The sequence below is a fragment of the Dasypus novemcinctus genome, chromosome 10 (assembly GCF_030445035.2).
Source record: "Dasypus novemcinctus isolate mDasNov1 chromosome 10, mDasNov1.1.hap2, whole genome shotgun sequence".
Classification (NCBI taxonomy): Eukaryota; Metazoa; Chordata; class Mammalia; order Cingulata; family Dasypodidae; genus Dasypus; species Dasypus novemcinctus.
Window position 1 is genome coordinate 125373104 of NC_080682.1, and position 25947 is coordinate 125399050.

At 37.9% G+C, this 25947-nt stretch overlaps 1 pseudogene; it reads right to left on the reverse strand.

Moving 5' to 3' along the window:
- Positions 1-14417: 14417 nt before the first annotated feature.
- Positions 14418-25947, reverse strand: part of LOC101435263 (importin-5-like) — a 39726-nt pseudogene continuing 28196 nt past the window's right edge.

Genomic DNA, 25947 nt, shown 5'->3' on the forward strand with positions numbered 1-25947 from the left:
TTTATATTCATATAAACTTCACTTTAAACGTCTGTGATGGTTGCTGTTTATATTTCCATTTTATAGCAGAAGGAACTATTTAAAATAAAAATTTTATATGAAAATATTTAAGTAATTTGCTCAAGTGACAAAGGTACTAAACAGGGGAGTTAATTTTAACTCATCTGATTTCTTTAAAAATTTTTAATACTCCATCCTTCCTGTCACATATGGTAATAATTATCATTTTAGCAATACTAATAGCTCAGAAAAGAGTTAAAATATGTCTATATATAAATGTACTCACATTATTCAGAGATGTATATGTTACTGCATTTCTCTATTTTATTTCCTGCTCATTTAAGACATCCTGTACTTATTTTAAGGCATTGGAAATAGGTCTCCTTTATACTAATTAGTTTACTAGGAGCATAAATTGGCAATGCTGTTCAGTGAATTTGTATAAACAAGTCAGAGATGTGTGAGTACTAAATAACATGCTTCATAGACTGCTAAAAGTAATAATAGGATGCTCTTTGTCTGCAAAGATGACTCTACTGATTCACTAGTCAACTCACCTAAGCAAGCATACTGAGCACTTTCCATATACAAGAAGGCATATTTGACCCCATGGAGATACTCTGCCCTCAGCAGAGCTAAAATTCTAGTAAGAGGCCAAAAATATTAATAAATTACTTTGAATAGTTGGCAAAAGTAAAACAAATCACAAAGAAGGATCACTGAGGTCTAAGTGCATTTATTGATGAAGGTACTATAAATATGATGCTATAAGAGCCCTGAGAATTTCAACAGTTGACAAAGAATATTCCAGGTAGAGGGAAAATGCCTTAAGTAACATATGTGAGCTAAGTGCAAGACATTCATGGAATAAGAAATTACTTTCTTTTTTTTCTATGAAAATGTAAGACAGAAAATGAAGTTGAAAGAATCAGAAGGGTCAAAATCAGGGAGACCTTCAAAGACTGAAGTGGTATTTTTGTATGTTCGTATATATAATGATAATATAGCAAACCTTTTCCAGTGGGAAAGTTAGGTAATCATATTCATTCTGTACAAAGTTAAATCCAGATAAGATGTGGAAAACAGAAGGAAAATAAATTGAATATAGGAAGATTAAGCAGGAGGCAATTGAAAGGAATCTTTTATAATGAATGTTATCCACACTTTTAAAAATAATCTTTCGTGAATGAAGAGATAGAGGCTCAGAGAGTTAAAAATGCATACATCATATTGGGTAGAGTCAAACCAGTTAGAAACCAGACTTCCTGACTTCTAGTTCTGTTTCCTGATTTTATTGGTATCGCTTTCTCCTCAAATCCTTATTTTGAGCAGTTTAAAACAGTTATCTGGTGTCTGGACAATGAAGCAGCTGTGTTAAAATATAGACATGAGTTTTTTATGGTATTACCCTAAAGATCCAGCAATGTTCAGATCTTGTCCTGCCACCAATACTTTCTCTACACGAGTTTCCTCAAGTAAGGTGCTATTGGCAAGTAAAATTGGACCAATGAGCACAAAATGAGCACTTGGTTAATAATTAAACCAGCAATCCCCAGCCTATGTAGATCAGTAGTTGAGAAGAGGGCAACTTGGGGCTAAGCAGAGCTTCCTTTTCCCGTGCTCACCATCTCATCACTTTCACTTCAAATTACACATCAGGTCTTGAGGCCACTCAACCAGTTTGAATAAAGGAGGTAAGAGAAACAAATACAAAGCTTTTGCCTTGACCTGCTCACCTCACAGATGCAGGAAAAGCAAGAGGCCTGCATCTGCCCAACATTTAAGTCACAGTAGCATATCCACCAGTCAAATGTGGCCGATCAATGCCTTAAGCTATAACCAACCACAGTAGCAATTTCTTTTCCCCTGGTGAAGGAAGTAAGGACAAAAGGGAAAGGGACAGAAACACAGGATTAAGGGGCTAAAATATCATTTCCCCCACTTTCTGCATGGGAATATACTGTTTGGCTTAAGCTAGAGATCTGTTAAATTCTTGTAGACTTCTTCCTCACCCACATCCTGAAATTAAAATCAGTTACTCTGATTAATTTGCTATATCTTAAATATCTCTTGATCCAGACTTGAATTCATCCACTGCTTTTGCCACTGGAAAAAAAAAGCATTTATTTTCAATCTACTATATTGTAGAAACTATATCCCAAAGTCCCAACTATATTGACCGCTTGAAACTTCCCTGATTAAAATCTATTAAGTCAACAACTACATTAGGCACAGAATGATTTTTCATTTCCTGAATTAAGGTATGAATTCAATTGTTTGTAGGTTTATTTTATTTATTATTTTCTCTGCCCTCCCCCATTGTTTTGCACTCACTGTCTGCTCTCTGTATCTGCTCATTGTCTGCTCATCTTCTTTATAGGAGGCACCAGGAACCAAACCCTGGACCTCCCATGTGGGAGGGAGGTGCCCAATGACCTGAGCTACCTCTGGTCCTGCTTGTTGTGTCCCTCATTGTGTTTTCTTGTGGTTATCTCTTTTTTGCATCGTCTTGTATCAGCGTGCTGCATCAGCTTGCTATCTTGCTCGATTTCTTAGGAGGCATCAGGAACCAAACCCAGGGCCTCCCATGTGGTAGCCAGGCACCTAAATGCTTGTCCCACATCTGCTTCTCTGTTTGTGGAATTTTAATAGCCCTTTCTATTCTCCTCCATCTCCAAAATATATTGCTTTCCAGATTTGTTCATGGGTAGCAGAGTACTTAGATCTATTATACAATAAGTTGAATATTATGATACATAATAAACCTAAACCAATTTTAACCCTAAAATAAGTAAAAGTACTTATTTGGGATAAATCTAATATAGTCATATACTAGATAATAATGTAGACAAGCTGTAGCATATGCCAAATGCTTAACAAAAATATATACTTGAAAATATAGTATCAAAAGTTTTTTATTATTATTCGATATTTTTGGAATACTGCCATTGTTAGGTTAGTGTAGCAAAACAACTGAGATTATTTATGAAGAGCATTGCCCCTCAAGAACATACTGTGAGAGACTTTGTTATACTGCCCTCTGTGTAGATATTAAATTTAGGGCAAAGCAATAAGTATGTTACCCAAAATTAACTTCTGAAGAATTTCATACATTATGACCTTGATTATTTTGCTTTCTCAATTTTTGACATCACAGTCATTTTCAAAAAACTCTTCATTTGTTACTGAGGTAGTTAGCTGAGAAAATAAAAGCAGATAATTCATTAGATTGTGGTAAAAATAAATTGATCTGTAAAATTTCATCCTAGACCTATTATATAAAATAAATATAACAGTTCTAGTTTGAGTTATTCTTAAATGCACCCATGTTGAGAATTTCTTTTCATATTGCAAAATGCCTCAGTCTAGTTGGGCTTTATTTTCAACTTAAGGGGGTGAAGATGGTCAACCACCACAACAGGGAACCGAGAGTGCCTACAACTCCAAGCAGGAGAATCGCATCCATCAACGATGTGGGACTAAGCCCCCTCTCTATATAGAGGTGGAGTAGAGGTGGCGTGGACATCACCAACCCAGGGTCCACAGGATGGAGAAATAAAATATGGATTAGAGTGGACTTACCGGTATTCTACTATAGAACTATTGTGACTAGTAATGGAGGAAACTGTAGCATTGATGTGGAGAAAGTGGCCCTGGTAGTTGCTGAGGGCAGGGAGAGGGAAGAAGAGATGGGATGTGGAAGCATTTTCGAGACTTGGATTTGTCCTAAATGATATTGCAGGTACAGATGCTGGACATTATATATCCTGCCATAACCCACTGAATGGACTGGGGGAGAGTGTAAACTACAATGTGAACTATAATCCATGCAGTGCAGCAGTGCTCCAAGATGTTTTCACCAAATGCAATGGATGTGCCACAATGATGAAAGAGGGTGTTGATGGGGGAGGAGTGGTTGGGGTGGGGTGTGGTATACGTGAGAACCTCTTATATTTTTTAATGTAACATTTTTTGTGATCTATGTATCTTCAAAAAAAAATACAATAAAAAATATAGCTTAAAAAAAATCACATGGAAGTTCATAAGCTATGCTGAGACAGTTTCAAAAGTTTTAGGCTCTACATTGTGCTTTCTCATTATAAACATTTACCAGTATTCCAAAACCAGAGAACATTACATCTCCAGGACAGAGTAAAAGAATTTCTGGATCCAGAGTGTCTGCTAAGTGCATATGGAAGTCATGCATTAAATTACAATAATTTTCTTTCAGTTAAAATAACATTTATACTCAAGCTGATTCTGAACATCTTCCTTCAGTAATAGTGACCTCATATCACTTATAAGATACCTGCATACCTCAGAAGGATGAGAGGAATGTAACAAAATTATAGAGCTTGGAGACCCAGCTATTTCATTTTGCAAGTGAGAAAACTTTAGCTCACTCAAGATTTCAACTGAATTTGAATTTTCAAGAACTTAAATAGGTCAGTGGCTCTCAGGGTGTGGCCCCTGGCCCAGCAATGTTAGTATCACCTGGGAATTTGTAGGCACATCAAATTCTCAGACTCACCCCAGAAATTGTGGGATTGTACCTGGCAATATGCACAAGTTCTCCAGGTGATTATAATGCATGGTAAGGGTTCAGAACTACTGAAACAAATCATACATACTCTGTGAAAATATTAATATTTAAAAATATACAGTGCTAGCCAGAGTAAAAATATTGATTTTACTTGTTCATGTTAGAATTATATTGGTATTATTATCATTTTCTTAGCAAGTAGGGGAAAACATACCAAGTTAAGGTCATTTAAAATTAATTAGGTAGCAATGGGACTAGATCACATGGTACCTCAAAATTTATGCTTGATAAATATATATTCCTTCTTCTGTATAGACAATGATAATAGGGATGAAATAGTGAGTGGTTTTAAGGAATACCTAGAAATTAAAATCAGCAGCAATAAGCAATTGATGCAAGAGGAGTGAGGAGAAGGATGCCAATGACTAGGTGAATGAAGAGTTTAGGGAAGGAAGTGAAGGGACATTTTGTGTTCTGGGCTTTGCTTATGGGGAGTGGAGTTTGAGAGATGCCTGGCAGGCATCACAGTGGAGAGCTCTAATAGGTGATCTCCTTTCCACTGCCCTAGTTCAAGCTCATGTGGACTCTCATCTGGACCAGTGAGTTGTCTCTTCCTGCTGCCCACCTTTGTCCCATCTGATAAAGTGTGTTACCTGTGCATGCTCTCAGATTGATTTCTCTAAAGCACAAACCTAAAGATGTCATCACCTCCTGCTCAAAGTCCCTCCCAACCTGCAAGTACTTCAGGCCCACATCTAAGACCCTCTACAGAGTTGGCCTTTTCCATCTCCTAGCCATAGCCCCTGCAATGCTGTCATGTGAGCACATCCACGCTAAGGAAGTGATGATAACTCAAATACATTTCCCTCTTATATGCATGCTGCAGAAGATAATCACTGGGAACAGCAATCACTGTTGAAAATTCAAAGCCCTAGAGCCAGCAAGGATGAGGAAAGAAAGCGACAGTCAATCCCTGGCTGAGCGAGCTGCTCAAAACAAGCCTTCTTGGAAGGTGCTGGTGCTCTGCTGATATTCGGTGGTGCTGTGCAAGCCTGGCTGGAGGATGGACTGCTGTTGGCAACCTCAGTTGTGCTGCAGTCCCTGGAGGGCTTACACCCTGGTGTAAGCTGAAAAGTTGTCCTGAGTCCTATGCCAACGGTCTGGACCATTTGTTTTAAAACTCACAGGCAGTAATCTGTGCTGTTCTGCCCCCTACCATGCAGTGCTTTTATGAGGAATCATGACCAGGACATTATTTTGACAAAACAGTTCTTTTGAGCAGATGCGTATAAATGGACGGTGTGCAGAGACGGCGACTTCCTGGGTCAGAGGGGGCTGTAGTGGTTGCAGAGGAAGTTAAAAGGAAAGAAAATAGTCAGTTGGGCCTGTTAGTGTTGAGTTCAGATAACATATTAGAATTGAATTTTCTCTATCCATAGTACATGCACACCGGGCAGTAGCTAGTGGATAGTTTTGACCAAAGAATCAATCAATTTAGGATTACCACTCATTTATTTTTCAGGTAAAACTTGTTGAGTACCTCTCTGTGTCAGAGGCAGCTAGCCACTAAGATGCAAAGGTGATTAAGACATGGCCCTTTTCTCCAGGAGAGAAAATAGATAAGTAGATCATAATTTGGTGTAATAAATGTGAAAGTAGTTTCTGTAGAGAATGTCATAAAAGCATGGGACCAAAAGGAAATTAACTGCATGGGGAAATTAGAAAAGGGTTCACAGGAAGCCAGAATTTTATCCTGGTGCTATGCTTCAGTATAATGAAAGATAATAGGAGGTGGGTTGGGATAAGTGAAGGGTAGGAAAAAACATAAAGTTGTTCCAGTTTTAGAGAACAGCATGAAGAAAGGAAGGGGGGTAAGAGCGCACATAAGATTTTAGGGACAGAAATTAGTTTTCAGATTCAAATAGAACCTGCTCTGTCTTTGTTGGAGTGGGGATTCTGGTTGGCTTTTTTGTCTTTTTCTTTAATATCAGCGTGAAATACCTGCATGGTGTGAAAAATCTTCCAAATCAGGCTCTCATCTTATCTAGTCTTATTTCTCTCCTCATTCAGTTCTGCAAATGCCGAATGGAGACCCGAGCTGCCCTTCCCACGCAAAGGCCTGCGTCTCGCTCCTTCTGCGTCTCACTCCTTCTTTCACACCTCAGGGCCCTTGCTCTGCTGCTCTGGGTGCCCCTCCTTGCCCCAAGTTTTGAACTCTTGTCTCTCCAAAAAGCACATTCCTATCATTCAGCCAGTGATTGCTTCCTTTAAATACAGGCTTATTGTAGAATTGGTGACATGTTGGGGATTGTTTTCATTTGGGAGCCACTTTAGACTGTGGGTTTCTGAATGGCCTAGAGGAGTGCCTAGAGGAGACTGTTATTGCATTATAAATACCAGGCATAGTGAGGCCCGGTGGGACTCTTGAGTAGATCCAACTCCTTTAACAACCATTATGAAACATTGTTTTAAAAGCATAAATAATAAAACGTACACATGCAGGGATTCACAGAACAGGCAGAGCGTCAAACCAAACCAAGTACACATGTAATTAATATGATAAAGACAAATTTAATTTTTATTCAAATTTATTTTTGAATAAGTATACATTCACAAGGTTAAAAAATATATTAAAAGCTATGCAGCAAAAAAGCCTTACTCCCTTTCCTGTTCTTTCCATTCTGTTTTCTCTTTGATGCCTATGGTGACCATTTTTTATTGTTTTATATATGTATTTGTCCAGTACATCTTTATGTCCATACAGGAAAATATAAAAACCTGCATATGTATTTTAGATTTCCCCCTTTCTTACATAAAATATAGCATAATATACACAGTGATCTGAGCTTCATTATTTTATTGGTAATATAGCCAATGATTTGTTTTCTATATCAATTTATAAGGAGGGTGTCATTCTTTTCTCTTTTTAAAATAAACATAATCTAGTGTTTGGATGTATCCAATTTTTAAACTACTCTGTTATCTATAGATATTTGGGTAATTTTAAATCTCTTGCTCTAAAAACCACAACACTGAGTAATCATGTACATATTTCATATCATGTGTGTCCTGATACATTTATAGGATAAATTTTCTGGGGTGGGATTGCTGGGTCAAAGGGTAAATGCAGTTGAAATTTCCATGGACCATGCTTAGCTACCAACCTCAGGGGTTGTGCAAATTGATATGATGGTAGGCTCATAATTACCCCCAAAGATGCCCATGTCCTAATCCAAGGAATCCATGAATATGTTACATTATATGTCAAAAAAGAGTTTACAGCTTTGATTAAATTAAAGATCTTGAGATGGAGAGATTATCCTGTAGTATCCATGTAAATCCATTGTGGTCCCAAGGGTCCATATAAGAAGGATAGGAAGAGGAGAAAAGGGGGGAGGAGAGAGAGAGAGAGAATTGATTGTAACATTCTTTGTAACATGCTGTTCTGCATTGCTGAAGACAAAGGTAGGACCAAGAGTCAGGGAGGCAGGTAGTCTCCAGAACCAGGAAAACACACGGAAGCAGATTCTTCCTAGAGCTCCCAGGAGGGATGCAGCCCTATCGCGACCTTGAGTTTAGCCACCCATACTGATTCGGGACTTCTGACCTCCAGAGCGATGAGATAATAAACTGTGTTGTTTTAAGTCTCAAAGTTTGTGTTAATTTGTTTCAGTAGCCAAAGGAAACTGATACAGGTACATTTACCTATTTCACCATAGCCTCACCAGTTGGGTATACAGTCAAATTCTGGAGTTCTGCTAATTTTTATGAGAAAGCAATATCAGTAGGTTTTTCATTTCCGTTATTACGAATGCATTTGACAATCATTTTATATGTTTAACATTCATTTGCATGTTTTTCTTGTAAACTGTCTGTGTCCTTTTTCATTTTTATTGGGCTATTATTGATCTTCTATTTCTTGAATTCTAGAAGACCTTTATTATATTAATCTTTTGTGATATTAAGTGTTCCCAGTTTATAATCGGTCTTTTGTTTTGCTGATGGTATTTTATAATATAATTTTTAAAAGTTTACATTGTCAATATTTTTATTAAGATGTAATTCATACAGCATGAAATGTACCCTTTTAATGTATATGATTCAGTGGTTTATAATATATTAACAAGGTTATGCAGCCATCACCATTATCTAGTTCCACAACACTTTCATCACCACCAAAAGAAACTATTAGCAGTTGCTTCACACCCTGCCCTCTCTCCAGCACCTGGCAAACACTAATCTATTTTCTGTCTCTATGGATTTGCCTATTCTGGACATTTTATATAAATAGAATCATGCCATATGCAGATTTTTGAGCCTGATTTCTTTTGCCTACCATGACGTTTTCAAGTTTCACTAATGAAGTTGCAAGTATCAATGATTTTTCCCCTTTCTAAGCATTATGGAAAATGTGGAAACACTATACAAAAGGTGCTTTGTCCATAAATGGCAATATGGACAAAGCACATTTTGTTTAGGTATTCATCGGTTGATAGACGTTTGAGCTATTTCTGGGTTTTTGCTATTAGGAACAATGCTGCAGTAAACGTTGTGTATAGTATTTTGTGCATATGAACATATATATTTTCAGTGTCTTGGTCACATACCTAGGAGTAAAACTGAAGGGTTGTATGATAATTCTATGTTTAAATTTTTAAGGAACTTCCAAATCATTTTCAAAAATAACTGAATCATTTTACATTCCCATTAGCAGTGTATTAGGATTCCAATTTCTCCTCATCCTGGCCAGCACTAATTATTTTCCTTTTTTAAGAACTTAGCCATTGTCCCGGCCAGCGGGACGATCAACGGGAGCTCCGGATCCTAGGAGGGAAAGAATGGTATGGGACAAGAGAGACACAAGGAATGACAGCAAGACAGTATTCTGATCAAGCTGCAAAACTTTATTGAGGGGACTGAGCATATATCTCTAGGGAGGAGTGGGGGTGGTGGGTAAGGATAGGTGGCGGTCTGGGATTGGCCGCTGCTGTTGCTAGGGCAGGAGGCAGATTTGAGGTAAGAACTTTTGGCGGGAACTGGTTCTGTAAAGAAGGGGGGAGGGTGACCTAAGCTATTGTTGTATCAGCTTGGGCGGCCATGTTACCGGCATTGCTGAAAGGTAGATTCTATGCATGCTGCCTTAATCGCCCGCAACAAGCCACCTTGATGGGGATGAAGAGGATATCTCTTTATGGTTTTGATTTGCATTTCCCTAACAACAAATGATTATGAACATCTTCTCATGTTATTGGTAATTTGTATATCTTTTTTGAAGAAATGCCTATTCAAATACTTTGCCCATTTTTATTTGGATTATTTGTCACTTAATTGTTGATTTGAAAGTGTTCTTTATATATTCTGCATATAGACTTTTTATCAGATATATGATTTGCAATTATTTTCTTCCATTAAGTTGTACTTTCACTTTGTTTCTGTATTTGAAGCACAAGTGTCTTATATTTTATGAAATTTAATTTCTCTATTTTTTTCTTTGACTGATTATGCCTTTGACATCAAGACTAAGAAACCATTGACTAATCAAGGTCATAAGCACTTATGCCTATATTTCTTCTAAGAGTTTTGTAGTTTTAGTTCTTACATTTAGAACTTAGATCCATTTTGAGTTAATTTTTGTATATAGTATAGGAGGTAGGGGTCCAAATTCAAGTTTTTGCATGTGGATATGACTTGTCCAAGAACCACTTATTGAAAAGACTATTGTTAAGCCATTGAATCATCTTGGCATTCTTGCAGAAAAGCAATTGATTGTAAGTGTACTTTTCTGGACGCTTATTTCTATTCCATTGATCATAATGTCTACTGTTATGTGAGTGCCACAGTTTTGATTAATCTAGTTTTGAAATCAGGAAGTGTGTGCCCTCCAACTTTGTTCTTCTTTATAAGATTGTTAGTGCTACTTTGTGTATTTTGCATTTGACATGAATTTTAGAATCAATATCAATTTCTGTAAAAAAACGTACATATGGAATTTTCATAGGATTACACTGAATCTGAAAGATAATTTCATGATTATTTCCATTTTAATAGTATGTTTCAATCTTGAGCATGGTGTTTATTTCCATTTATTTAAGGTTAATTTCTTTCCAAGGTGTTTTGTAGTCTTCAGTGTACAAGACTTGCACTTCTTTTGCTAAAGTCATTACCAAGTATTTTATTTTTATGCTATTGTAAATAGAAATGTTCCATTATTTGCATTTTTTAATTTTGCATTACTAGTGTATAGAAATGCAATTGATTGTTGTATATTGATCAAGATATAGCAATCCTGATGAACTTATTTTGTCAAGTTGTGTTTATGTGTGTATGTGTGTATGTCTTAGAATTTTATATATACAAGAGCATATCATCCACAAATAGAATTTTACTTCTTCCTTTGCCAACTCAATGCCTTTTGTTTCATTTTCTGGCCTAACTTCCCTGGCTGGAACCTCTAATAAAATATTGACAAGAAATTGTGAAAGAGGAAATCCTTATCTTTTTGCTGATTAAAAGGGGAAAGCTTTCAGTTTGTACCATTAGATAGTATGATGTTATGGGTTTCTCATAGGTTCCTTTACCTTCCTAGTATATTGAGTGTTTTTTAACATGAAAGTATATTGGCTATTTTCAGAGGCTTTGTCTTCATCTATGTGGATGATCATAAGATGTTTTTCTGTATTCTATTAATATGGTACATATTACAATTTATTTCTGTATATTGAACCAATGTTACATTCCTTGGATATATCACACTTACTCATAGGATATAATCCTTTTAATATACTGCTGTGTTTGGTTTGTGGTATCTTGTTGGAGAAATTTATGTCTGTGTTCACAAGGGATATTAGTCCATAGTTTATTTCCTTGTGATTTCTTTCTCTGATTGCATTATTAGGATAATTCTGGACTCAGAATTGAGAAGTATTCCTTCCTTCTCTATTTTCGAAAGGGTACATTAAATATTATTCTCCAGGACAGAATCAGTCTAGAATCACTATTGAATTTAGTTATTACATTTTTTATAGTTACCTTAATCTGAAACATTTTCTAAGCCTTTGTCTTTTAAGACAGACCTATAACCCTCTCCTTTAAAGGAAAATCACTTACTATTGTAGTGCCTCACTCCTTTATAATTAGTGAAGAGGTTTTCCCCTTGATAAATGCTACCCTAAAAGTGTGCTTAGTCATACTAATGAAAAAGAACAGATCAACAGATCTTTCAACATATTTTCATTGGCTTGCAAGTGTTCACTCTGAAGTATTCATAATCTGTCAGTGAAGCCATTTCATCCTGACCCTTTTTTCTAGCATGTGTTGTTTTTTATTTTAATTACTAAAAAATTGCTTTATTTCTTATAAATTGATTCAGATTTTCTATTTCTTCTTGAGTCAGTTTCTTTAGTTTGTATCTTTTAGGAATTTGTCCATTTCATTAAGGCATCTACTTTGTTAACATGCAATTGTAAATATTATGCCCTCTAATACTTTTAATTTCTAGAAGATCAGTAGTAATTTTACCCTTTCATTCATGATTTAGTGATTAGAGTCTTTTCTCATGTTTTCCTGATTGGTCTACCTAAAGTCTGATAATTTTGGTTTCTTTTCAAAGAAACTGAAATCACTTATGAGATCAATTTAAAAATATTGTTATAATATGCACTATGAGAAAAAATTATCATGAGTAAAGTGAGAATACAAAGACTATTGAGGATCAATTTTTCATTTATTTGTTTATTCAGTGTCATGAGGGACTGGGAAAGAAACTAATTTTTATATTCTGAGTGTGTCCATGGATGGTGAACATATTAGTTCTGTAATGTAGAAATACTTACAGGGACATGGAAATGGTTATCTAAAACACGCCTCTCTTTTACACTTGAGGTAGATATATGACTTCCCTTCCTGTCATTGATACATTTATATTTCCTTTCATTTGTAGTGTCCTGGGATGGAAGTGCATTGGGAGTTATTGCTGAAGGCACATGCACCCTTAGGTGTTGTAAAGAGAGGCAAAGCAGGCACCAGATTGCAAATGCAGTACAAAGCTATATAAAAGACCAAATCGAGTGATTATGGCATGCTGCGTAAAGGATTGAAGAGAAAATCCCATCTGAAGGTTAGTGACCTGAAGACTGTATAGAAAGGGCGCAATTTAAGGCTTTTGAAAGGAAGGTTAAACATGAGCTTAACCAATTTAACTTCAGAACCAAAGAAAATGAGGGTAATGTTGCTACATTTTCTAAAGGGTTTGATGAATACTATTTTTCTCTTTTTTATGTGAAAGAAAATTTCAAACCGTAAAGAGCAGCTTCAATATCTCTACAGGATACTGTTGTACTTAGAAGCAGAGCTAAAAATGACTGTTGGAAAAACAGTAAAGTTATTGCAAAAGCTCAAAAGTGGGAAATAAATAGACCAAAAACTATTCTTCTGAAAATATCTTTAGGTGTTTTTGAAGGAATTAGGATCTGGGTGGAAATTTCTCAGCACAGATACTGAGAAGTTTTTTAATGACAGTTATGCTATTCAACAGTGATCCTAGACATGCTGTGAAGATAAACTCCCTGGCCCATAAAAGATGCAACCCTCCTTGTGCTATAAGCTTTTTTGATGATATTACACTATAGGCCAACTGCTATGTTCAGAGCTTAGTAGCTCAAATATGAATGCTATTTAAATTACATATTAAAAAGCAATCATTACAATAAAGGAAGATGTTATAAACAATTCTTTGGATGTTGCTTATGTTGTATTCAACTCAATTTCCTGCTGGTTTCTGGTTTCAGGACAATTTCCTAGAGGCTACAAGTTTTTAGCACTTTGCAGATACCATTTTTTTGGATAAGGGGAGAAATGGAGGAGAAAAATCGTACTTATTACAAGAGCAATCATGAGTGCTTAGCTGTAATTGAAAACCCTAGCATGAAACAAGACTCTATGATTGCATCAAAGTATGGTAAGATTTATGTGTTGTTGAGGCTATTGGTTAAGTCCTGGATGCAACATCATGACATATTTCACTGTCTTATAAATTATATGATATACCACATGAGATTTTTGTCAGCACAATTTTTAAAAAAATCTATTGACCATAATGCCAGAAATGTCACATGAGGCAAAAAGTCATCCACAAAAAAATAATGATTACGTATTTCTAAAATGATCCAGTAGTTTTTGGTTGAACAGAAATGCTGTGTTGCTTCCCATCCATTCCTGTCTTCACTTTTAAAACAGATAAATATGTCAATTTCATTCTTTCTCCCCTCTGCTGCAGCAACTAGAATAATTGCTTATTTTATGCATTCCACTTCCTGTGTTCCCCAAAATAAAAGTCCTTATCTTCTTTCAATGCATAATAATAGATTAGAGTATTTTATATCTGTCACATACTGTAAATATTATTTACAAGTCAGAATAAGCAGTATGCTGGTCCCTTACCTTTGTAACACCGAGATATGGCAGTACTTTATAAAACAGAACACTGTTTTTTTTATTATCTAGCCACTTTTGTCCATCATATACTGTGTGATCTTGACAAGTCTTTTAACATCATTATGCCTGAATTTTCTTATCTGTAAAGGGAGACTGTTTAACCATCTGTAAGCATCCTTGAAGTCCTAATTTTTTAATTTCAATTTTAATTTGTTTTATTCAATTGCTTATCAAAGGAGTCGCAATTGAATATTAGGTTTCTGATTTTTTTGTATTATAATAATATTTTAATTGCCATCAGTGAAATATTACAAAACAGTTCTTAGCAAAATCAATAAGTACCATAAATCTATTGGTTAGTTGTCATGTTTTTGTTCTGTTTTAAACAAAACGGTAAAGGTTTATTTGGAGTTAGTTTTCTAGTGGGTGATATTAATGCCCCTCAAACAGAATTCAGGAGCTCCTCTACAGATGCCTGTCACTTGGGACTGAGCTGTGTTATCCACTCAGTCCACAACCCTCCAGAAGTCTGTACTTGGTGAGCAACATTGGCCAGACATTTGGCACAAGTACCTTCATGTTTAATCCCCTGATGCATTTCTCCTTCTGCAATTATACGGAATATTTTGAGCAGATTGGTATTGTTTGGACCTTTCAATTAGGTCATACAGATCAGTGAAAGTCTGAACAGCTGCTTCTTTGTCTTCATAAAGAGGATGCCAAGATAACCAGTGTGGTAGGACTTCTTCAACATTTACAAAGCCAGGTTTGAAATTCATAAACTTCCCTACTGCTGAAATGCAGTTCTCTGTGGTACTGACATATTTTGGTTATCTGTGGGCTGAATAACTCTTACCAACAGTGGAAGTGGTTCTGTACAAAAAGGATGATATTATCTCCACCATACTGTGCATTGACACTTAGGCCATAGGCAGCGGCTTGTCTGACTTCTGGGCTATTGTCACATGCATACTGGAGCATTGGCCTTAAGAAATATTATGCATATTTAAATGAGGCTGGACTACAGTGTCCTCTAACATCATCAAAAACACACAGTCCCCAGTGTCTGTCTGGCCATGGTCTATGTGGACAAATTAGGTTGACAATTAATGGAAGAAACTGTTCCAATCACAGTAACACTTCTTCCTTCTAGCTACTGAATATTGAATGGTAAACTGTCTGACACTTTGGCCAGAAAATGCACATCATTATCATCTTCATCTTGTAGTGACGCTTCAACCTGTTCATCATAGTCTTCACCTTGTCTTTGAACTTGTAGCAATTCTTGATTTTTAAAATGTCCTTGAAATTTTGCTTTCAATATACCTCCCAGCTCTTCAAAATGCTCATTAATGAAGTACCCATTCCCCATTACTTCAATGCACTTTGTAAAAGAATGCAATATTTCAGAGTGAACATCTGAATCTGTTTCTGTGCCAATGGCCTTGATTAAAGTGTCACACATAAAATATCACATCTGTGTGCGATACTCAGGACCATGAACTCTCACACATTCCATGAGAAGAGGCATAGATTCTGTTGCTGCCACTAGAACACCATCATGGAAATCAAATTTCAATAAAGAGACCATCAGTTTGACAACTTAGTCAGTGTATTCCACAAAGCCTTCCTTTACCACCTTAGCATAGCAAAACATCTGGTAAGCAGTTGACTTTTCTCCCAGGTCTGAATTTTTTAAAATTCTCACTCCCCTCTTGCAGCTTGCTTGTTGTCTGCTCTCTGTGGCCATTTACTGTATGCTCTTCTGTGTTTCTACGTGTCTCCCTTTTTGTTGCGTCACCTTGTTGAGTGAGCTCTCTGCAGGGCTTGTGGGCTGGTGGCTCTCCGTGGCATGCGGGTGAGCCTGCCTTCAAAAGGAGGTCCTGGAACATGAACTCAGGACCTCCCATATGGCAGATGGGAGTGCAACAGATTGAGCCACAGCCACTTCCCAGGCCTGCATTTTTAATACCAAAACTTTGCTGATTTCCGTGATTCACAAATTCCCAACAATCATTATCACTCATGCTCTCCATGTCTTGGGAAAGAACCACTTCAAGTTTAATGGAAGCTGTCTTCATTAAAGGCCCCATCACTACTGGAAAAATATTCCTGGAATTCTTTTCCAAGGATTTCGTACATTCTGGCCCATGCTAAGATCATGAAAGAGATCTGAGAACCATCATCTTCCATATCACTGAAGTATGTCTGAGTCTTCAGTAATAGCTGCATCACCTCTGATGCATCTTGCATTAATCTTTCTTTCCCAACAGCCAGACCAATGAGTCTGACGCATTCAATAGTTTTTCCTCTCAGAAATTTGAGTTCCTTTTGACCTGCATTCTCAAATATGTGCTTTAGTAATATCATAAATAAATCATAACAGGGCACAAATTTTTCTTCTGCAGTATCTGCAACCAATGCAATGGATGTCACAACTTGTTCCAAAAATTAATTTGATGCCTTTCTGAATCAACTCTTGCGGTTTCAGTACCATGATGGAATTCAAATGTTTCACCAAATTATCTAAATATGGAACTAGTAGCAACTTGGCACAGTCTTCTGTAAAATTAACGAGCACAGCAGCTGCATGGATCTGTACCTGTTGATTGCCTTGTTCTTCCAGTGTCTGCAACAGAGTTGCTATCACCATCTTATGGAATTTCTTTTGGAAAACAGATGGAAAATCTGTAGCCATCTGTCCCATGACATTACAGGCTGCATACTAACTTACTCTTGGATGAAGATCCTGAGGAAAAAGCAAAACAAAATTTACTACCTCATGTAGAATCCTTACCATTTGCTGGTGGCATCCTTCATCAATGGCAGATAAAACAATCAATCCTGCATACTGATATTTCCAGTCATGATTCTGAAGCATTTGCATAATGTGTTCCTTGATCATTGGTAGGCTGAGCTTTCCAACAAGTCCACAAGCCATGCGGTCTAAAGTACTTTCACCAGCAAATACATTGCTGTCAAAATCATTATCTAGTTCCATCAGCATTTGCCCAATCTTCATCCTCTTCCAGATCAACCATCATTGCTAACATCTGAGGAATAGACTGCACAATAATATTGGTATGTTTTCTTAACATAGAGGCTGCTATCTCAGAAAGATGAGATTACTTTGTCACAAGGTGGTGTTGCATATAATTGAGGCTAGCGTCTCCACATAACTTTAGACTTTGCTGCAAGATAGCTTCTAAATGAAAATGCAAATACTTTGGAACAGTATCTGCAATCTTGACCAGAGACTTTAGGACTGAATCATCGTTCTTTTCACACAAATCATTTGCAGCCTGTAAAAATCTGGGTAATAAGTCTGAAAAATGTTTGAACAGAGCAATATTATATTCATTTGCAAGTATGAATGCAGCTGTATCCCTAGCAGATAATGTCCTGATTGATGGATGTTGCTGGTCTTGCATATACTGAACTTACATCTGTTTGATGAGTTGTCCTGGGTGGTACTGCAGGGACAGTTACTGGACATTGTATGGCCTCCCATGGCCCACTGGGTGGACTGGGAGAGAGCATAAACTATAACGTGGACCATTGACCCTGTGGTGCAGCAGTGCTCAGAGATGCATTCACTAAGTGCAATGAATGTTCCATGAGGATGGAGGAGGTTGTGGTTATGGGAGGAGTGGGGTGAGGGAGGTGGGGGGGTCTATGGGGGTCTCATATTTTTTTAATGTACCATTAAAAAAATAAAGAAAAATAAATAGTGCTGCTGATTCCCAAAAATTCCAGGAAAGTTCCAGAAAATGTGAAGGTAAGCTTCCTGCAGTCCTACGTTTTGAGAACTGACTAAATCAAAAAGGACCTTCGAAGCTTCAGGCCACTGATGGTTGCCATCCTTAACTATTAATATTAAATTCCTGGCCAGCTCTGCAGCAATATCACAAATTTTTTCCCCCATGTTACATTGTGTTTCCATTTGAATAATCTTTAGTAGTTCACTCTTGATGGCAGTCTGAACATCAGAAGGAAGAGTTACTTGATATAGATGTGGAGTGGACACGGCCATTCTAGGGTCCACGGGATGGAGGAATAGAGAATGGATTAGAGTGGACTTACTGATATGCTATTCATGAACTATTGTGATTAGTAATCGAAGAAAATGTGACATTGGTGTGGAGAAAGTGACCATGGTGGCTGCTGGGGGTAGGGAGTGGGAGGGCATTTTTGGGGGTTGGAGTTGTCCTGGGTGGTGCTGCTGGGACAGTTACCGGACATTGTGTGTCCTCCCATGGCCCACTGGGTGGACTGTGGGAGAGTGTGGGCGACGGTGTGGACCATTGACCATGAGGTGCAGCAGTGCTCAGAGATGTATTCACCAAGTGCAATAAATGTCTCATGATGATGGAGGAGGTTGTTGTTGTGGGGGGAGGAGTGGGGTGAGGGGGTGGGGGGTATATGGAGACCTCATATTTTTTTAATGTAACATCAAAAAAATAGAGGAAAAAAGGAAGAGAGATAGACTTCATCAAATGTAGAGGACAAAAGACATCTTAGAAGAACTACAGCCATTTGTCTAACCTCCTCAGTGGTCATTATTTCTGATGGCTTGTAAGAGGAATGTGATCTTTGACTGGCCTGGGATATTCCCATAGGTTTCCTCTCCCTGTTTCCAGACCACATTGCCTGGGCTGAGTGGGTTTCCCAGGAGCAGGTAGAACTGTTGCTGCTCCCCTGTGGTCCCGCCAATGAACGAGGGGTGAGGAAGAGAAGGAGGCAGAGAAAATGGAAGCCTTGAGTGCCCTGGGGGCGCGCTGACGGGAGGGGGCGGGCCAAGGGCTGAGGGGTGGGGCGAGGGGGCGGGGCGAGGGGCGGGGCGAGGGGCAGTGAGATGGTTAGTTTTTATTTTGGAGAGATAATAAGTAGTAAAGAGGAAAGAAAGATGAGTAATTTTGATATGCAGATATAGTTTTGGAATACAGTTGCCATTTTTGTCTGTTGACATTACAAATAAGGAGGAAGTGAGGAAATTAAGAAACCTCTTTCACCACGCTGAATGACTGAGTTCTTTTTATGGGAGACGTGACATTATAATGGTTCAAAGCACATCTTTCATTTGACTAGATGAAATTCCTCTGTTCCTTTATCCTCTTTTTTTTAAAAGATGTTTCTCTATAAGAGATGATAGAGAATAGGAGAGTGAACTCTAATGCTAAGTTGCAAAGAGTCCTTCGACCACAACAGTAAGAGCACTTGCAAGTCTATCAGCTAGGGTCCCGTAATCCATGCTTAGTGCACCACTTTTGGATTTAGGTTAATTGCATTGGCTCGGAGACTTAAGTGACTTAGGAAGTAAAAATTCACAGAATGGGAAATTCACCTTCTTCCCTAAGACATGCCTCAGCAGCACTGACTGATGAATTGCAACATATCACAGTATTTTTTAAAAACATATTTAAGAATTGATGCTAATAGACTTTAAAATGTAGCTGACAGAAATTTATTGTAAAATGAGCCTTCATTTATGTAACCCACATTCCACCTCTTTTTGCAAATCGACTTATTGGCAGTCCTTGTCCATTAGAAAGAAATGGGTCATTTGTTGGGGAAAACAAAAGCAAGCAAACAAAAAATATCAAATTCACATTCACAAATATATGCCAGGGGAAGACACGTGGAAACGCGAACAACTTCAGTTTTCAGAAGTTTGACTTGCCCATTCCACTGCAGAACTCAACATGCCTAACTGACTCTCCTCGCTTACAGCAAAGCTTAAAAAGTTATTGGTATTCCCTGCTTCCAATTCCCCTCCTCTTCTTCTATCTAAAATTCAGTCAAATAAAGCTTTAACTCCACCAAAATTACTCCTATCAACCTACATACTTTTTTAGCATAATGACTAATTCTCTGTTCTTATCTTATTTAGACTGAACCATATGAAACTGAGGATATTTTACTATCTAAGAACTATAGTAGTGACAATTCCACATAGTTTAATTTTGCTTAATGAATAAGAAACATCTGATTTAGTTGTGTGTCTCTCTTCCTTAAACTTTTTCACTACTTGGCTGCCAAAGCACCACATTCTCCTGATTTTTTTCTTACCTCACAGACTTTCTTCTCAGTCTTTCTTTGTCAATTTCTCTTACTCTTTCAAAATTCTAATCACTGTTCACTAAGACTCAAATGTTGGATGTCTTCTGTACTCTATTTGTACAGGATCCCTCAGTGATTTCATCCAACCTAATGACTTTTTTTTTCCAAAAGACTTTCAGTGTCTCTATACTGATGACTTCCATAAAGTTGAGGTCTGAACATTCAACTGCATACTTAATGGATCTATTTGGATTTTAATACATAATTCAATTAAATATGTCAGAAACTATACTTCTGACATTGTCTTCCTGCCAAGATGCTAAACCTGTTATTTTTTCCTACCAGGTTTTTTCCGCCTGTTAATAACAATTCCATCTTTCCTGTTTTTCAAGTCAAAATGCTTGAAATCAGAGAACCAGCAAAATGGTGGCAGAGTAAGGAGCTCCTAGAGCCAGCTCCTGCTACAGGGCAGTTAGCAAACACCCAGAGCTCTCTGGAGCTAGCTGAAGCACCCGTTTGGGGACTCCAGGGGACCAGAAGAACATCCTACCACATTCTTGAAGGAGTCAAAGGAGGAGACTGTCCATCTGCAAGAAGACTCCTGAGTAGAGGCTCCACGCCCTGGAGGACTGTGCCCATCCTCCACTGGAGGCACAAGCCACCTCGGGAGCTGTTCCATGGTTGAAATTGAAAACACTTCCCCAAAACAGGGAGGAAGAGATGGTTGGGCACCAACTTCAGCTACTGAGGAATAAATTCAGCAGGCTACAGTGTAATCCTGAGAACAGCTAAAGTTTGAACCTGTCCAAGTCAGAAAGAGACCAGGTACCACCATCTTAACTCCACGTCTGGCACGAGGGGAAGCGGGGTGGACTGAACATCCCAGTGCTGGTAGGAACTAGCTTCTTTCCATCCAGACCAGATTGCAGCTCTAGCCTAGGCCCCAGTGCCACTTCCAGCAGGAAGGAAACTGCGGGGACCTGGGTCAGCCTCTCTGGGAAATTACCAGCCAAGCTGCGGAGGCTGGTAATTGTCCTACTCTTGCTGCATGAGCTGTCCCAGGAGCACTTCTGTGGCTGGAATTGGAAGCTCCATTTCCCAGAAACAGGGGAGGAAGAGATGGTTGGCTGCTGATTTAGGCTACTAATTGGTATACTTGGCTGGCTAAGATATATCTCTGGGAACAGATGGGGTATGAACCAGCCCAAGTCAGAAAGAGGCCACCATTTTGACTCCACCACCAGCCTGAGGGAAGCCAGCCTGACTGAAACTCTCAGTGTCAGCAGGAACCAATTTCTTTCACTCAGATCAGCCTGGAGTCTAGCCTAGGCTTCAGCCCCACCTCCGGCAGGGAGGAGGCTGAGGAGCCCTGCACCAGCCTATAGAGGTAACTTCAGGGAACTTTGGGTGGCATAGACTGAAAATCAGAAGTCTGCAAGGGCAACTGTGGTCATCTTGGACCTGAACTACATAGATTGCTGCCCATACCTGCAGCTCTATCCCCGCCCCAGGCAGGGGAGAAGGGATGTGACCCTTCATCAGTCTATCTGGGAAATCACAGTTTAGGCCAGCACTTGGATTATTCCACACAGTTGTGACTCTGTCCCTACACCTGGCAAAGGAGAATGCTGGAAGAAGCTTCATTGGTCCCTGGCGCAATGAAGGCAACTTGAACCTCCACAGCTTATAGCACCAACTACAAACTTGGCTTCTACTGCACAACCAGCAAAGGAGAAAGGATAGGGAATGCTAAACAAAAGAAAAGTCTGCACCCAGAATAAATACTCTAGTAACCCAGAAGCAAAGACATCAACAAAAAATTACAATCCACACCAAGAAACAGGAAGGTATGGCCCAGTTAAAGGAACAAGATAAGCCTCCAGATGACATAAAGGAGTTGAAACAACTGATCATAAATGTTCAAACAAATCTCCTTAATAAATTCAATGAGATGGCTAAATAGATTAAAGATATTAAGAAGACATTGAATGAGCACAAAGAAGAATTTGAAAGCATACATAGATAAATAGCAGATCTTATGGGAATGAAAGGTGCAATCAATGAAATTAAAAAACACTGGAATCATAATAGCAGATTTGAGGAGGCAGAAGAAAGGATTGGTGAGATTGAAGAAATGACCTCTGAAAGTGAACATACAAAAAAAAGAGATGATAAACAGAATGGAAAAAAATTGAACAAGATCTCAGGGAATTAAATGAGAGCAAAAGGCATGCAAACATACAAGTCATGGGTGTCCCAGAAGGAGAAGAGAAGGGAAAAGAGGCAGAAGGAATATCTGAAGAAATAAGGTAGAAAATGTCCCAAATCTATTTAAGGACATAGATATCCCTCTCCAAGAAGCGCAATGTACTCCCATCTGAAAAAATCCAAATAGACAAACTCCAAAACATACTCCTCAGAATGTCAAATACCAAAGACAAAGAGAGAATTCTGAGAGCAGCAAGAGAAAAACAATGTATAACATATAAGGGATATCCAATATGATTAAGTGCTGATTTATCACCAGAAACCATCGAGGCAAGAAGACAGTGGTCTAATATATTTAATATACAACTAGAGAAAAACTTCCTGCTAAGAATCTTATATCCAGTGAGACTGTCTTTAAAAAATGAGTGTGAAATTAGAGTATTCACAGATAAACAGAAACGAGAGAATTTCTAAACAAGAGACCAGATTTTCAGGAAATACTAAAGGATGTGCTAGAGTCTGAAGAGAAAAGACAGGAGAGAGGGACCTGTAAAAGAGTCTAGAAATGAAGATTATATCAATAAAAGTAACTAAAAGTGTCAAAAGAGTGGTGAAAATAAAATATGACAAACAAAATTCAAATAGGAATAAACTTAACCAATGATGTAAAGCACTTGTATTCAGAAAACTGCAACTCAATGATAAAAAAAATTTTTAAAAAAGCCCTAAATAACTGGAAGAACATTCCATGCTCATGGATTGAAAGACTAAGTGTCATTAAGATGTCAATTCTACTCAAATTGAAATACAGATTTAATGCAATCCCGATAACAATTCTACCAGCATTAAGGAAAAAATTGAAAACAAATTCATTAAATTCATTTGGAAGGGTAAGGAGTCCTGAATAGCCAGAAACATCATTAAAAGGAAAAATGAACCCTCATCTCCAGAATTTAAATAATAATACCTATCTATAGTGGTGAAAACAGCATGGCATTGGCCTAAAGACAGACACAATAGACCAATGGAACTGAAATGATGGTTCAGAAACAGACCCTCACAGGTATGGTCAAGTGATTTTTGACTAGCCTCTCAAACCACACAGCTCAGGCAGAACAAACCATTCAACAAATGGTACTGAAGGAATTGGATATCCATAGCTGAAAGAATGAAAGAGGACCCCTATCTCACATCTTATCCAAAAATTAACTCAAAATGGAACAAAAGAACTAAAAATAAAAGCAAGAACCATAGAATTTCTAGAAGAAATTATTGGACAATATCTTCAAGACCTTGTGGTAGGTGGTGAATTCTTAAAGGATAAAAGAAGAGGACTGAGTGGACTACTGATGTAGAAGTAGAAGTTTTAATTAGCTTTACTGTAAAAGTGTGGAAATGTATAGAGTGGATGGTAACACACAGTGAGAACAGCTTGTTTATAAATGGGGATGTGACTGAAAATGTTGTCTATTCATGCACATGCCAATTGACAGAATGCTAGGCAATAATCAAGGAACTGGATAGCACAGTAAACCAAGAGGTGAATTGGAATTGTGGTTAATAGTACATATGCAAGAGTGTCCTTTTTAGCCAGAGCAAATGTATATCACTACTGCAGGGTGTTGGAAATATGGAGAAGCATGAGAAAAATACAGCTGGAGTCACCTATGGATAGTGGTTAGTAGTAATATAATATTCTTGCATCTATGTGAAAGATGTATGTGCTGATACTGAGTCAGTATGGAAAACATGAGCCAAATGTACAGTATGGACATAGTAGCAATCATATGATATTATTTTTTCTGTAGTGAATGACACACCACATTTTTGTGCGTTGATGGAGTATTGTTTGGGAATTCTGCACATGTGCATGATTGTTCTGTAAGTTTACAACTTCTAACATAAAAAATATATATTTAAAAAATAATAACAGGGTGAGTTGGAAAACCACACCAAATGTATGATAAGGTCTATGATTAGTAGTAAGATTTTGACAATATTCCTTCGTAAATTGTAACAAATGTGTCACGACAATGCAAGGTGTTGGTGGAGGGTTCATGTATGGAACCCCTATATGATGTTATGCATGTTTGTTTTGTAAACTCACAATTTTACTGTACACTTAATTGTTTATTCATATTCATATGTAAATGATATAAAGATAATAAAAGGATTGGTTGGAGGAAAAGTTTTTTTTAGTAATAATATTTTGACAGTGCTTTTTAATCATTAGTTAAAAAAGGTTTAACAACAATGCAAGTTCTTGGTGGTAGGGTGAGTTATGAGAGACCTGTATGGCGTTATATATGTTTGTCTTGTAAGTTCACAACTATTATGGTTTATGTATGCTTATGTATGAGTGATATACTTCAATAGATTTAAAAAACAAATTAAATTTAACTTTTAAAAATTTATATCTATATAGATATATGTTTAATTAGTTTCCAGCTCTACAAAATGGTGCTAATGGAAATACCACATGCTGACAGGGCTGTTTTATTAGCAAATGGGAAATAAATGCTTTTTTATTTAAAAAAAAATGCTTGAAATCATACATCACCTCCATGACTCCTCTCTTCTCTTATAGTTCACATTTATTTCATCATCAAATACCATAGACTATACCTTGAAATTATATGCAAAATATGATTACTCTTTATCACCTCCCCTGCTTCTACCCTTGCCCTAGTTACTATTATATATCTCCTGGATTATTATAGTCACCCTAATTGTTATCCTTTTTTTAAAAAGATTTATTTATTTTATTTTTCTCCCCTATCCCCCCCTCCCACCCTGGTTGTCTGTTCTGTGTCCATTTGCTGCATCTTCTTTGTCTGCTTCTGTTGTTGTCAGCGGCACGGGAATCTGTGTTTCTTTTTGTTGCGTCATCTTGTTGTGTCAGCTCTCCGTGTGTGCAGCGCCATTCCTGGGCAGGCTGCACTTTGTTTGGTGCTGGGCGGCTCTCCTTACGGGGCGCACTCCTTGTGTGTGGGGCTCCCCTACGTACGCAGGGACACCACAGCGTGGCAGGGCACTCCTTACGCGCATCAGCACTGCGCATGGGCCAGCTCCACACGAGTCAAGGAGACCCGGGGTTTGAACTGTGGACCTCCCATGTGGTTCCTAACCACTGGGCCAAGTCCGCTGCCCCTAACTGTTATCCTTTATCCACCTTTTCTCCCTTTATTTTCTCTCTACACGGTGGGCAAAGTGACCATATTTCATCATAAATCAGATCATCTCTGTTCAGAGTCCTTTAAGGGCTCTTTGTCTCCATTCTTTAAAAGCCTTAAATTTCTGTGAAGCAGTCATGACTCAAATGGTTAAGCAGTCCAAACTACCAAATACTCAGCTCTTATTTTTTTCTGTATGCCACTACAAGAGTTGTGGTAGTTTGAAGCTGTATGGACCCCACAAAAATATGTTTTCAAACCTAATCCGTTCCTGTGTGCGCAAACCCATTGTAAGTAGAAACTTTTGATGAGGTTATTTCAGCTAGGGTGTGGCCCAGTGCAATCAGGATGGATCTTACTCTTATTACTGGAGTTCTTTATAAATGGAATGAATCCAGACAGGAGAGAGAGGAAGCCAGAGGGAGCGGCCAGAAGCTGAACTTCAGTGGAACCTGGAAGAGAATGGAGAAACCAGGAGATGCCAATGTGTGCCTTGGCCATGTGACTAACTAAGGACCAAGAATTGCCAGC